The sequence below is a fragment of the Papilio xuthus genome, unplaced genomic scaffold (genome assembly GCF_000836235.2).
Source record: "Papilio xuthus unplaced genomic scaffold, Pxut_1.1 DF824655.1, whole genome shotgun sequence".
Classification (NCBI taxonomy): domain Eukaryota; kingdom Metazoa; phylum Arthropoda; class Insecta; order Lepidoptera; family Papilionidae; genus Papilio; species Papilio xuthus.
This window is the reverse complement of record NW_013533994.1, coordinates 105863-118276: the sequence shown is the minus strand read 5'-3', so window position 1 is coordinate 118276 and position 12414 is coordinate 105863. Positions and strand designations below refer to the sequence as shown.

The 12414-nt window shown below is 33.7% G+C and overlaps 1 protein-coding gene across 1 annotated transcript in view; it reads left to right on the top strand.

Moving 5' to 3' along the window:
* Positions 1-12414, top strand: part of LOC106127433 (neural-cadherin) — a 53468-nt gene that overhangs the window by 2423 nt on the left and 38631 nt on the right. The window lies entirely within an intron of this gene.

Sequence of the window (12414 nt, the reverse complement as noted above, 5' to 3'; positions counted from 1 at the left end):
TATCATAAGATAGGGTGGGATAATGAGCGAAGAGTGTTTATTTATAGAACCTATTAAGGACGATTTTATGGTAACTAAGTGTCGAGCTTTAAGAATGGTATACTTGTACAACATATCTTTTAGTCGCTTTTTAAAATACTGAAATAATTATAATTATTTAACTATGATTTTATCAAATCGTTTTCAATGTAATGAAATTTATAATAAAAACCCATAATGTAATGAAAGGTGACAGGTGGCAGCACCTGTCATAGAGAATGAGGCACTCGAGCGTAACGTAATGTCGATTGTTATGCTCCGAGATCCGTAACGGTCATAAGATCGCTTAATATCCCTATCATCCGAACAAAAATAACATTATTATTTTCAACAATTGTTATTTTGAAAGACGTAGAATTTTTTTTCATAAATAAAGCATAAGCACATGAGGAGATAAATCGTCGAGATAAAGCTTTTTCAAAACATTCAAAATTTTTAACTATTTTGGTAAATTTGTCATATAAGAGGCGACAAGATTTATGACGATGGAATTATGATATTCTAGCAGTTGCTCTGTCTGCACGGAAATAAACAAAATCTACTAATAAATATAACCTATGTTACCCGGCGATAGTTTAGCCTTCCAACAGTGAAAGATTTTTTAAATCGGTTTAATAGCCAAACAAACATGCAAAGAAATCGTTCCTCTTTATAATATTAGTAAATGTAAAATATTATAGCGCAATCAGTGCTACATTCAGTCGCTTGTAATCTTTCAAATAGAAAAAAATCATCGATTGCAAGACAAAATAGTAGCGACAGGTTTCGACTAAGTACAGAATGCGTTGAAAATCAGGGACCTGTCGCACGGCCCCGAATACCTCGTCGATTCTACACGCTGCAGATCACGACTATTAGAGATGGAATGTAATATCGCTCTATTTGACGTTCACGCTTTTTCTTAAATTGCAAAAATCTTCTACGTCTTTTAATATCACGGGTATCAAACTATTATATGTCATTCTCTTTATACGTTTGTCGTAACAAGTATATTATAATCGTCATGGAATGTATGATCATAGATTTAGTACAATACCAAGCTGGTCAATCTTAATTTCAAGATACTCTGTGACAGTCGTGTGTGGTAAGTTTGGTAAAAATTGTCATCTGTGTTCTCCAGGTTAAATGTCACGGAGGTCAAAACGATAAACTCTTGATAATCTTAATTGTAATGCATTTGCTCTTTTAAATAGCGAACATTGAATTTCATTATCGAGACCAGTAAAGTTAATAAACCTATTTCAACCATAGGCTAATGGTACCCTGCTACGCCGTGCACTACGTTGTTATAAAATATTAAAAGGGTCGTTATTCATTTCATTAAATTATTTCGCGAATACTTAATTTCAACGACAAAAGAGTTGAAAACTATGTCAAAAGTAGCTAACACAAAGCTTCTTTTGACACATTTCTCTTCAAAAACTTGCTATTGGCAAATTAATTTAATATTCACTTTTCACAGTGGTGCACCTTTAGTGTAGAACGAAAATAATAAAAGTTTTGCAAAATTAAATCCACAGAAAAGTTGTCCGGTTTTTGTAATAGAAAAAAGTAGTTTTTCCATTACTAGAGGTAATCGATCAAAACAAACTCGTTGGGATCAGGGAGACACTTTAATGCCACAAGATTGATGAAATTGCAACGCAAAATGCATTGTAAATGGTCTACAGTCGCTGTTCCAGTCATGTTTAGATATTGCTACTTACCTGCCATTATCGCGTGCTTGCACGCTCATTTTAATATGCTTTGACTCCATCGCAGTAAGAGTAATATGAAATAATAGTAATTAACAATCTGGCGTCATTGTGACGAGATTTTTCTCCCCTTTGGTAGTCTTTCTTAGCTATATGTTCATACATATTATGTGTTCTGCGTATTTAACATAGCTTAAGGTAATAAGTACTATTAAAAGTAGAAGCTCCAAATAAATATAAATAGATATAAACCTAATAGATTTCAAATGTCAGTCGTCCGGTTAAAGACGGAAATAGCACCGTCGGTTCCAGATTTAGGTTATGACAACGTGCAGTAGATGCGACATATTCCGTTCCTCTAAATCAATAAGTGAATAAGATGCCGGCTTGACGTTTTGCGCGTCGACCCGGAATTGGCGTATCCGGGACATTGCACCTAGTTGTTGAATTCTAAATTAATTTAAATTGTTATAAATTATTTCACTACTTACACTTCGTGCTTGCGCAACATTTGATAATTACCTCGAAAATCTTCAGTTGAGATTGAGTTTGACGTAGGTTGTAAGATAGTTGACCACTTGATGGGATATAGGACATTAAAAAGAAGAAAAAAAAAACAAATCTTTATAATCAGAAAGACAATAAATAATACAAATAGAATTCTGTTCGTTACGGTCAGCTTCATTTACATAAAATAAAACGAACACTACTAAACACAAAGCTAATAGTTTTTTTTCCTAATACCAAGTAGTTGAGCTCGGCCTTAAATCTGGAAATCCGGTGTCAAATCACGAACAACGACAATCAATATAAAAGATAGGTACTACACGGAGTAAAAGCTATAAGCCTTATTGATTATATGAGTGAGATAAACGTCTATCGAATTTATAACAAAGTTCAACAGACTTTCGATGAGTGTTTGCTTAAGGCGGTGTTTCCTAATGCCTTCATTTTATTTGACACGTGATCGACTATGTTCCTTTCCTCAGAAATGTGACGCCAATATTTTATTTGTGTAAATTAAATGAGATCGAATTTATTATCATGTTCATCTTTTGTCCTTTAAGTTAAATTCGGTAAATTGCATTCATGATTATATGTATTATTTTGCGATATGAACTTCATCTCTTGTATGTTAAAAAGTACTTACAGTACATTTTATAAGCTTTTTTCTTACAAGACTTGTAACGAGATTCGAATGCATTTGTAACTCGCAAACCATTTACGCGTCGTTGCTTTTTATTATTTGTTGAATTTGGTCGTTCATTCAATCAATGGGCATGGGTCCGGTCGTCGCTCGCACTACAATTGTCGTTCTGGCCAATTCCCCTCATTGTGTCCATTCGCCGCAATTACATATGCGCACTTCCTATGCCTGACCCCACGAACTATATGCCCATCACATGGTCTCAATTATTTTTGTTTTTAATTGTTGATACGATGAGAAAGTTATGGGAGTCTTTAATAAGGATGTGCTTCATGAAACTTAATTCATGCCTTGGAATGGCATTAAAAACGTAGTAAGGTATTAGAATCACAGTAGAGTTTTTCTTACCTAAGTGAAATAATTTGAAATAATCAACAGTAATTATTTAATTCGTAGACTATTTGACCTGTGAATTACTAATAAAGTACGCTATCTGTAATTTTGATAATGTTATTGATAAATAATTGATAAGACGTCTGTTTGACTCGAATGTTTACGAACTACGTCGGGATCAATTTATCTTAATACATTTTTCCCGGCGGGGTAAATCCTTTAATAAAATTTGCCGACCCCCATTCCATATGAGTTCCCCTGCGACGTTGAAGTAGCAGGGGGTCTCTGACTCCCTGCAATTCGTGGTATGTTGTTGTGTCTCCGCATGTAAGAAATTTCTGTTTTTATACCGCTTGCAGCGGAGAATCATAATTTAAGAATAAACTGGATTGCACCATTAATATATCTTCTTATATATAAAATTCTCGTGTCACAATTTTCGTTCCCATAATTCTCCGAAACGGCTTGACCGATTCTCATGAAAATTTGTGAGCATATTGAATAGGTCTGAGAATCGGCCAACATCTATTTTAATCCCGCGCGAATGGAGTCGCGGGCGACAGCTAGATCTGTAAAATTAATAAAATTGGCGTGTCTGTACTATAAAAATACGTATTTAGTGAATATGATGTATTTGCGTTACTCAAAACGAAAGTAATTTTTTATTTCCTTGTGTATGTCTGTCGGTTCGGTAATCCGCGTCTGTTACGAATAATTGCCGAAACAACTGGACCCATTTTGATGGGACTTTTACTGGAAGGTAGCTTATCTGTATGTTGTAACTTTAGGTCGGTCTTTTCGGCGACCACTAGATTTATAATAAAATAAAACATTTATAAATAAAACAATATGAACAATGACTGAGTCTGTCAAATTCATATACTAAGGCTATGAGAATTCAATTATTAAACAATTCAAATATTGGATTTTTGCCCACACATTTTAACTACGTCAAACATCGAAACCGCATACCAATTTATTGTCAGTTAAACATAAAATATCATAGATCTAATAACTAACTGACACGACAGATGTTGACCTATTAAAATTTGTTAAACATTGAAATCGGGAAAAGCTATTCAAATTGTAAATGAAAATAGAAACTGAGAACTTTTTAATTGATTATTGTCACAGTAACTGTGCTTAATTTTGTGGACAGTTGTGACCATTACGAATACAAGCATATAATTTAAAATTCTTCTTAATATGATAAGCGAGATAATACGAAATGAAAGTTGTATGAATAATTTTACACCGTATCTTCGATTAGAACGAAGGTTTCGGTCGTGACTCGAGTGTTGCAAGCGCATCTCACTTATAATTAGATCTACCACGTTGTAAAGGTAAACAGTACGCCGTGTTGGGCGCAAGGGCCCCATGTCCATGCTAACCAACTGTAGGCTTTCCTTGTGATTTGACTGCAGTCATTTATTCTGCTGTCCCAACGTGAAGCTTATAAACCGCAGTAGTACTTTCTAATATACATCAAACAGATCTTATTAAAAATCCCTTTTTGTTATTATTTGAATTCGCTAAAGTAAGGGATTTGTTAATATTTTTTTAGTATCTACACTACATAGCTTATTGCACAAATTATTGATTTCATCGCAAGATTGTGAGTTACGATTTGGGAGGTATCGGTATTTACATTTCAGAGATAGTGTCATTACGGAATTCAAGTTCATCAATGTCAGTACGGAATTATAATAATTCTCATGATTTTTTAAACAAAATTAAATGTGTCCTGTTATTAGACATCATTTTTGTGTGACATTCGCATATATTTATATTATTTGCACATTCAATTATGCGGTTCGTTAGAGGGTTAGGTTAGTAAGTGGCAGGAATCGTACTTTCAGTGCCGAACAATTCGTATACCCAATGCACTTAATTCCGCATTGTTCTGTACCGCTGGTGGTTCTCGAGAGCCCTCCGCAACCCTGATTGATATTCAGCATAGTACCAGACGTCTTGCGAACTACGACCCTCGGGTCCTGTGTTCAACAACGTGTAAATAGGTTCTGCAAAATTTATGACAAGAGGCCGCTTGAGCGCAAACTTCGACATAACTTTAATAGTATGCACTATGCAGCGGTTATTAAGACCGGGATCCATTAACATGAGAAGCTAACTTTAGTACTATTTATTAATAAGATAGTCTTATTAATAGTAATTTAATAGTTCTGTGATTTATTTTCGAATTTAGTGATGTTTTAACCCCAAATGTTGGAATCATGTTTTATAATTACCACTACATAAATAGTATGATTTATTTTATAGTAAACACGATGATGAGCTCCTATATTAACTTTTCGACTAATGATATAGCATTAAAATGGATAATGATTCAATGCCGTGTTATTAAAACAAAATTATTTTTCTATAATCGATAAAATGGGGCACTAAAGAGTAAGACACTTTTGTGTATATAAATTATATTGTTAGCAATTAGAACCTGAATCTGACATCTTTTATTTGACGAAGTTATTAGTGTTGCTAAAGTAGTGAACACCGCTATGTTAGATGAGCAGCCAGCGTAAGGTCAAAGGGGGCGCGAGTTCTCGTCTGAAGAAGAGTTACGGCTTGTTCGTGTCTCTAATTATAGACGTCGTGGTACGTGTTGCTTTCGGTGATCGATGATGTTACGACGTGCGATACTCTCCACTTTTTTGTTACAAATTGCGTTTAAATTAATGTTCATTACTTGAATTCCAATGGCCGAATACCTAGAATTATGTTACTGGAGGGTATACATTCGTCTTCTCTCTTTCTATTCTCGTGATCTATTTCTCTTTAGTTCGTTTTCTTTTGTCCTACTGCTTTCATACTATACTGCTTCACTTACAGTCTTCAGCTACTGATTGGTATTTAACTCTGTTTGTAGTGGATTTCCTTAACTCACCAGAGTAAATGCGACAGAATGAATCTTTTCTAAAATACATTTCGAATAGAGACAAGAATAAACAAAATAAGATTATTACAAATTATAAATATGTGGTAATATTTTATTATTATCGGTAAACAGTAAAACGCTACCTCAAATTTGTCTGTTGGACTCTAATTCCTTTGGGAAATATGTTGAGAGTTATAATGTGGTGAAGTCCCAAGCGGACCTTGTAATTAACGTTGCCCAAATTTCTACTATTTATTAATGCCTAGCGTAGTCAGAATTTTATAAATGTTACATGCAATGATTTTTAGTGTGTACATAACATTTCCTAAAAAATGATTACGTATTTTAAAATAAGTAAATTGTTTAAAAAATAAATGGGTTGCTGTTTTTTAGGCAGAGTTAGCGGATAGATTATACGGCCGAGTATTTTTAATAAAAGTCAGTTTGATTAAGGTATATTGAGTTATTTGGTGTTAGTTGAAGCGTTTATATCGAGGAACGTACAAAATTAACGGATCTTAATGCCGATGTCGTGCATCAGTTGTTTGTCCGATTCGTGTACGGTGATTACGGAATACTTCGGATTGCGAAAGTCAACGCCGATTTTGATACGGCTCATGGTCGTCACGCTAAACTATCATCTAAAACTTATTAATGTTTATTGTCACACCTAACCTACTCATTCAAACGCGTTTCTTAATGCAGAAATATATGTCAAACATAACTTTATAGCTGTCATTTTCGGTAACGGTTCAAACGTTTTAGTATACCTAGCCGTCGGAAAGACATCTGTTATAAAACATAACATAAATATTAATTCTTTTAACCCAGTACCATATTAACATATTAAGGGAACAGAACACCCGTTGTTTTTGTAAATTAAATGTTTAAGAACGCAATCCCGTAGTTATTAAAACGCCTTAAGTAGCTAATAAAGTGCTGTATAAAGCACACAAGAAACTTTTATGTTATGTTGCTTTACTTCATTTTTCAAAGAGTCAGTTCAAAGGTAGGTCACAATAGTGGAGAAAAATATGGTTAGCGCTAATTAGTTCTCTTTATTAATAATTAAACTAGAAAATATTAAGGTTATTTTTTATTAAAGCAACTTCAGGGGGTTGGAACAAAGTTTTAATGAAGTAAGGGAACTATATTACGTTGGAGATGAAATAGGTCGGGGCATGGTTGATTTTAAGCCTAGTTTTTTCTGCAGAGATAAGCCAAAATGCAATTAGTTCTGTAACTGCTCATTTGCAATATGGTCACAGGCTTTTTAATTGCTGTAGAGTGAAGTCATGACGCAAGAATTTGTTAAGTAGTAACGAGGGAAGTTTGTTGACAATTATTTGCTGGCAACGCGCTCGCTCTTAACGATGGTATCGCATCAATTTCGAGAGATGGACAATTTGCTTGTTAAACTGCGTCTGTGTGAATACTGGTATCATACGATACTTTTGTTGCAATGTTAGCTTATGGCACATTTAAATAAGTGCAGCTTAACAACGCTTTAAATATTGAAATTTGGGTCAAGTATTGCAACTTCAATACTTGACCCAAGTTTTTAAACTCTTTCATATTTTGGAATGTACGATTGGATGAATCAGATCACAATATTGTTTAATATATATTATAGAGTTTCAAAGACTATTTTGCAGGTTTGGCAAAATCGTTTGTCGTCTAACAAAGCAAATACTTGTTGCTAGTTCCCATATATAGAGGCTCGTAAAGTGCCTTTCACACTTCATATTTGTTAGTTCTCCCCAGTTACCTATGTTATCAAAATTGCATTGCTCGTGTCTAGTGCGAGTGGCCTTCGTGCTCAAAGAATTCTCACGGTTTTATTTGAGAAGCTCTGCTTGAACTTCGTGATCGTATATGAACACGACGTGTTATCATTTCGTGAAAGAAATGTGTAGCCTAGCCATAATTCTACGTTACATGTAACAAAGTACCTAGTTTATGTACCTAGTCAAAACGTGTGTTTTTTTAAATATCTGTAAGGATTTCTTATTCTGTGTCAGATTTTTTATTTAGTCTTCACATAGTCTTTTATGATATCATATAATATAATTCTAATTAATAGCTAAATTGACGTGAATTGTAATAAGCTCTTACATCGACATAATAATTTATATTCTCAACAAGGTAAATATCGACGGTGAGTACATAATTACACCGCAATGAAATATTCTTTTCACTGAGCGTTTCATTTTAGCGTCGTCATCATAGTCTCACGTGGGACGACCTCGCCAGAAGCGTAGAAAAGAAATTAAAGTGGGGGGTCGTTTTCAATGTTGTTTCTCGCATCTCACCGCGGCATATAGGTCGAGTGTAGGGCGGCTATCAATGTAGCGACGAACCCTGGACAAGGGCTTAACAGGATTGTATCGAACTTCTGAAGTAGGACACATGCTTATACAGCCTTTTAAAAGTGGCATATTTTAGATTTAATGCATGCACATTAATTTAAAATTTATGATAAAATAATTTCTTTGTATTTCATGAACTTTCAATTAGAAAATTGTTTGAACAAAATAATTAATGATATTATGGTACAGCTAATGGGAGTGTTCATATATGTATGTCACTAATAATTATGGAATAATACAAACGTCAAATCAGCAACAATTGTCTGAATTACTCTCATTTTGCTATTTACGAAAAAGTCACGCTTACTCTAGAATCGGGTAAAGGACTTCGACTTAACGTATGGTGTCCCTACTCAAGCGTCCGTAAAAAAAAATACGAGCTCTGGCATAGAATCGTGTTTAATCGCCGGCGTTGGTGCCGTGGTGCATCCTGGTTGCGAGCGAGACAGGAGAAGGCACATTGTGGTAGCGGGCTCAGCTTTTGATATAATAATTAAGCCGGGAACGAGGGGCCATAGCGAACTAATTGTTTATCTTACGGCTACAAATGGCTTTAATAATTTAGAGGTCAAAGAAATGAGCTTTTATAACACAGACTGATTAGTGACGGATGAACTTTTATAGCTCTTTTCTTATTCCTTTAACGCTTTATAGGTTTATGAGGATTAAATTATATAAGAGTTTTATTGTTTGTTTGATGAGATTATAAAGCACTCGTTCGTATGTTTTAGTTTTTAAACAAGCGTTATTATTATTTAGATGATATTTTAAATTAAAAAAATCATCATTTCAGCTACTCTCGGTGTCTTATTTTGGTAAAAGAAGAACTATTTTAAGCATTCTACTTTACATTTTTATATAACATTATGTGTTTAAGTAAAATGACAAATACATTTATTTTTTCAAGCGAAAGTATTATGTTTTTTATAAGCAAGACAATTTGTATAACGCGCTCGATATTCTTATGCCAATAACGTATTCCTAAAGTAATCATGATTGATCGTAAACATGTTTCTCGTAAAGAACATAGGATTATCGCTTGTGTAAAGTTATAATATACGTTTTTGTTTATGTTTTAAATATATTATTTTGTGTTTTTATGATGTTTCATTCGTTTATTGCAGCCACTAAAATGTACGTTAATCAAACAGTTATTCTTATTACCTATTGATTAAATTTTGGAAGTAGTTTATTTCTCTTGTTTGAATAGAAAACAATTTCAAAGCAGATTTACTTAAATTTCATAAAAAACAGAATAATATAGAGCAAGAGCTTAGTTTAAGGCATTGTCCTCATAAATATTTAAGGAAATATGTCGATCGAAATATTCTACTACAATTTTCTGCACCTAATAGCCTATCTTCAGCGAGATAACGAACTACGATAGTATACGTACCGTAAAATAATAAAATGGGTTTTGTATACTCTTAGCGTATGAGTTATTGATTTCCGGCAACAACTTCCCAGATGAATGGGAAATGAATATCCGACGTCACAACTTCGCGTAGGAAATTATAGTAGAATAAAATAAGCTTGTCCGTCAGTTTTTTTTTAAATGAAAGCGTTGTGTTAATCTATTAACTGTATCACAGGTTGTTTGTGTCGTTTACATCCTTATCGAAAAAAATGTACGGAATCTGTAGATTTTATAATCGAAAAATTTTATCAAAAATAATTTTCGCATTTCGGAAATGTAAAAGAGAATCTCAAAGGAATGGTTTTGTATGAATTAGGAAGCATTCCAGATTTAAATAATGGGCTAATTTAAAGCGAGTTGCGGGAGCGGCGGGCGGATGCACGTGTGGGACAATTTCGTCGGGTTTTTATTGCGAGACGCGCGGCCCGCAAACTCGAGTGCTTTACTTACTGACTCACTCTGTGCTCGCAAATCCATCCTCATTACAACTAAAGACTATTATATAAATGTATAAATTGATTCTGATGCGCTTTTTTGAGTTGCTATTTAAACAAACAACTAGATATATCTATTTAATTTTACGTACATTTACGTTTTTTTAATTCATCACTAATTTCGACTTTTTCATTTAATTAAATGACCTATTTGAATTAATGAATTTTAATCTTAATTAAAAAACAATAAAAGAAAAGAAGTGCAAGTAATTCATCAAAATGTAGAGTGGTATTAGATCGGAAGGATATCTGCTGTTCTTTATGGGATCGCCCCTTAGAGCTTTGTCGAAATATTTACGCCCCTATTGAACGTGAAATTCTAAACAAAGCTGCTCCGGCGCATATGCGCGCAGCCCGCACACGTGCGCGTTCTACCACTGCGCCGCGTTCACAGATTACTGAGGGAATAGAATAAACATGGTCACGGCTACTATTTTTTGCTCTTTTGTTATACCATTTAGCGTCATTCGTGACTATTGTGACTCTATTTTCTATTGTATTTCAACCAACACGGACGGTGCAGTTTTGTTTTTGTATCGTGTGTTTTAATATTTTGTTATGGTTATTTTTAGAACATTTACTCATAAGTATAAAGTACAGTTATGTTGGTATTTGAAAGTAATCGTTATTATTCGGAAAACTATCTTTTTAATTTTTTATAAATAATTTTGAATGAGTGAACAAATTCCTTTATCATGTTTTCAATTACATGTAACTTTAGTGAAATTTGTCCGAGCAAGGGATTTAAGTTTGTGTATTTAATTAAAACTTGTAGCATATCGCGCAGCGTGCAGTAAATTTAAAGTTTGAGTAAGCTGCTTCAAAGGTATAAATGGGACATTAAGACCTTGTCAGAACTAAACTTCGAAATCAATCTTAAAAGTCTTAAGCGTTTAAAACCGTAACGAATTATCTTGATGTAAATTCCTGAGTAGTAACATTAGTTAAAATTTTATACATAAAAAATACCTTAAGTTAAGTAACCTTTGGACATCATTGCGCGATAATTGCGTAGAAACACTACAATAGTATATCTAGTAATGTAAGAAGAATACGGATTTTATAGGTATCTGAACAAGATGCCAATATGGCCGTAAGTGCCTAAATGTTTGATAGACAAACCTTTACCATACTAAATGATTGACTTGAGGCAATAGCTTTCAATACACCTAACTTGCTGGTACTAAGGTATCATCGCTTCTAACTTCGCATAGTGTAGTTAAGTTATAACGATAGTCATAAATTTATCTTGGGTTAAGATTAACAGTTGTTTACTACTGACAAATCCTAATGGTGTAGTAACTCACTGTGCGTTTCCACTGCCATAAATCTGCAACAAGATATTGTTATCTCTTTTATTTTGATGAGAATGAAAGGGGTGGCAATATTCTTCTGTCAAGTTCTTTAAACAGTGGAAACTTACATCTTATGCAATTATAGGATATTAGAAATTTATACACTAACGTGCTTTAGCTATCCTTACAAACATTCGCATTTATAATATTAGTAAAATTTATTTCTTTCCATTATTTCATGGTAATGATTTTTAACTCTTGTTTGTTATAGTTTCAAAGTAGCGCCAGTGATCGAGAAATTGAGGAGTATAAGATTTGGACATGTTATGCGGAGGGATGATGATGATATAAGCAAAAAAGTAATGAAATTAAATATGGATGGCTACAAAGGTAGAGGAAGACCAAAAAAAGTATGGAATGACTGTGTGAAAGAGGATATGCATAGGAAGGGGGTAGATTTGGATATGACGGCTGATAGAGATGTATGGAGGAGTAGTACATACTGTGCCGATAATAGGGATAAGGGCAGGTTGATGATGATGAATGATTTTCAACTCTTACTTTAAGGTGATAACGGTAAAACCATTTAAAAATATGCTAATTAATGATTGTGTGTTTATTCAAAAGAGTCTTATTGTTAAGAGGACAAATCATAGCAACTCTAGGAATTTAC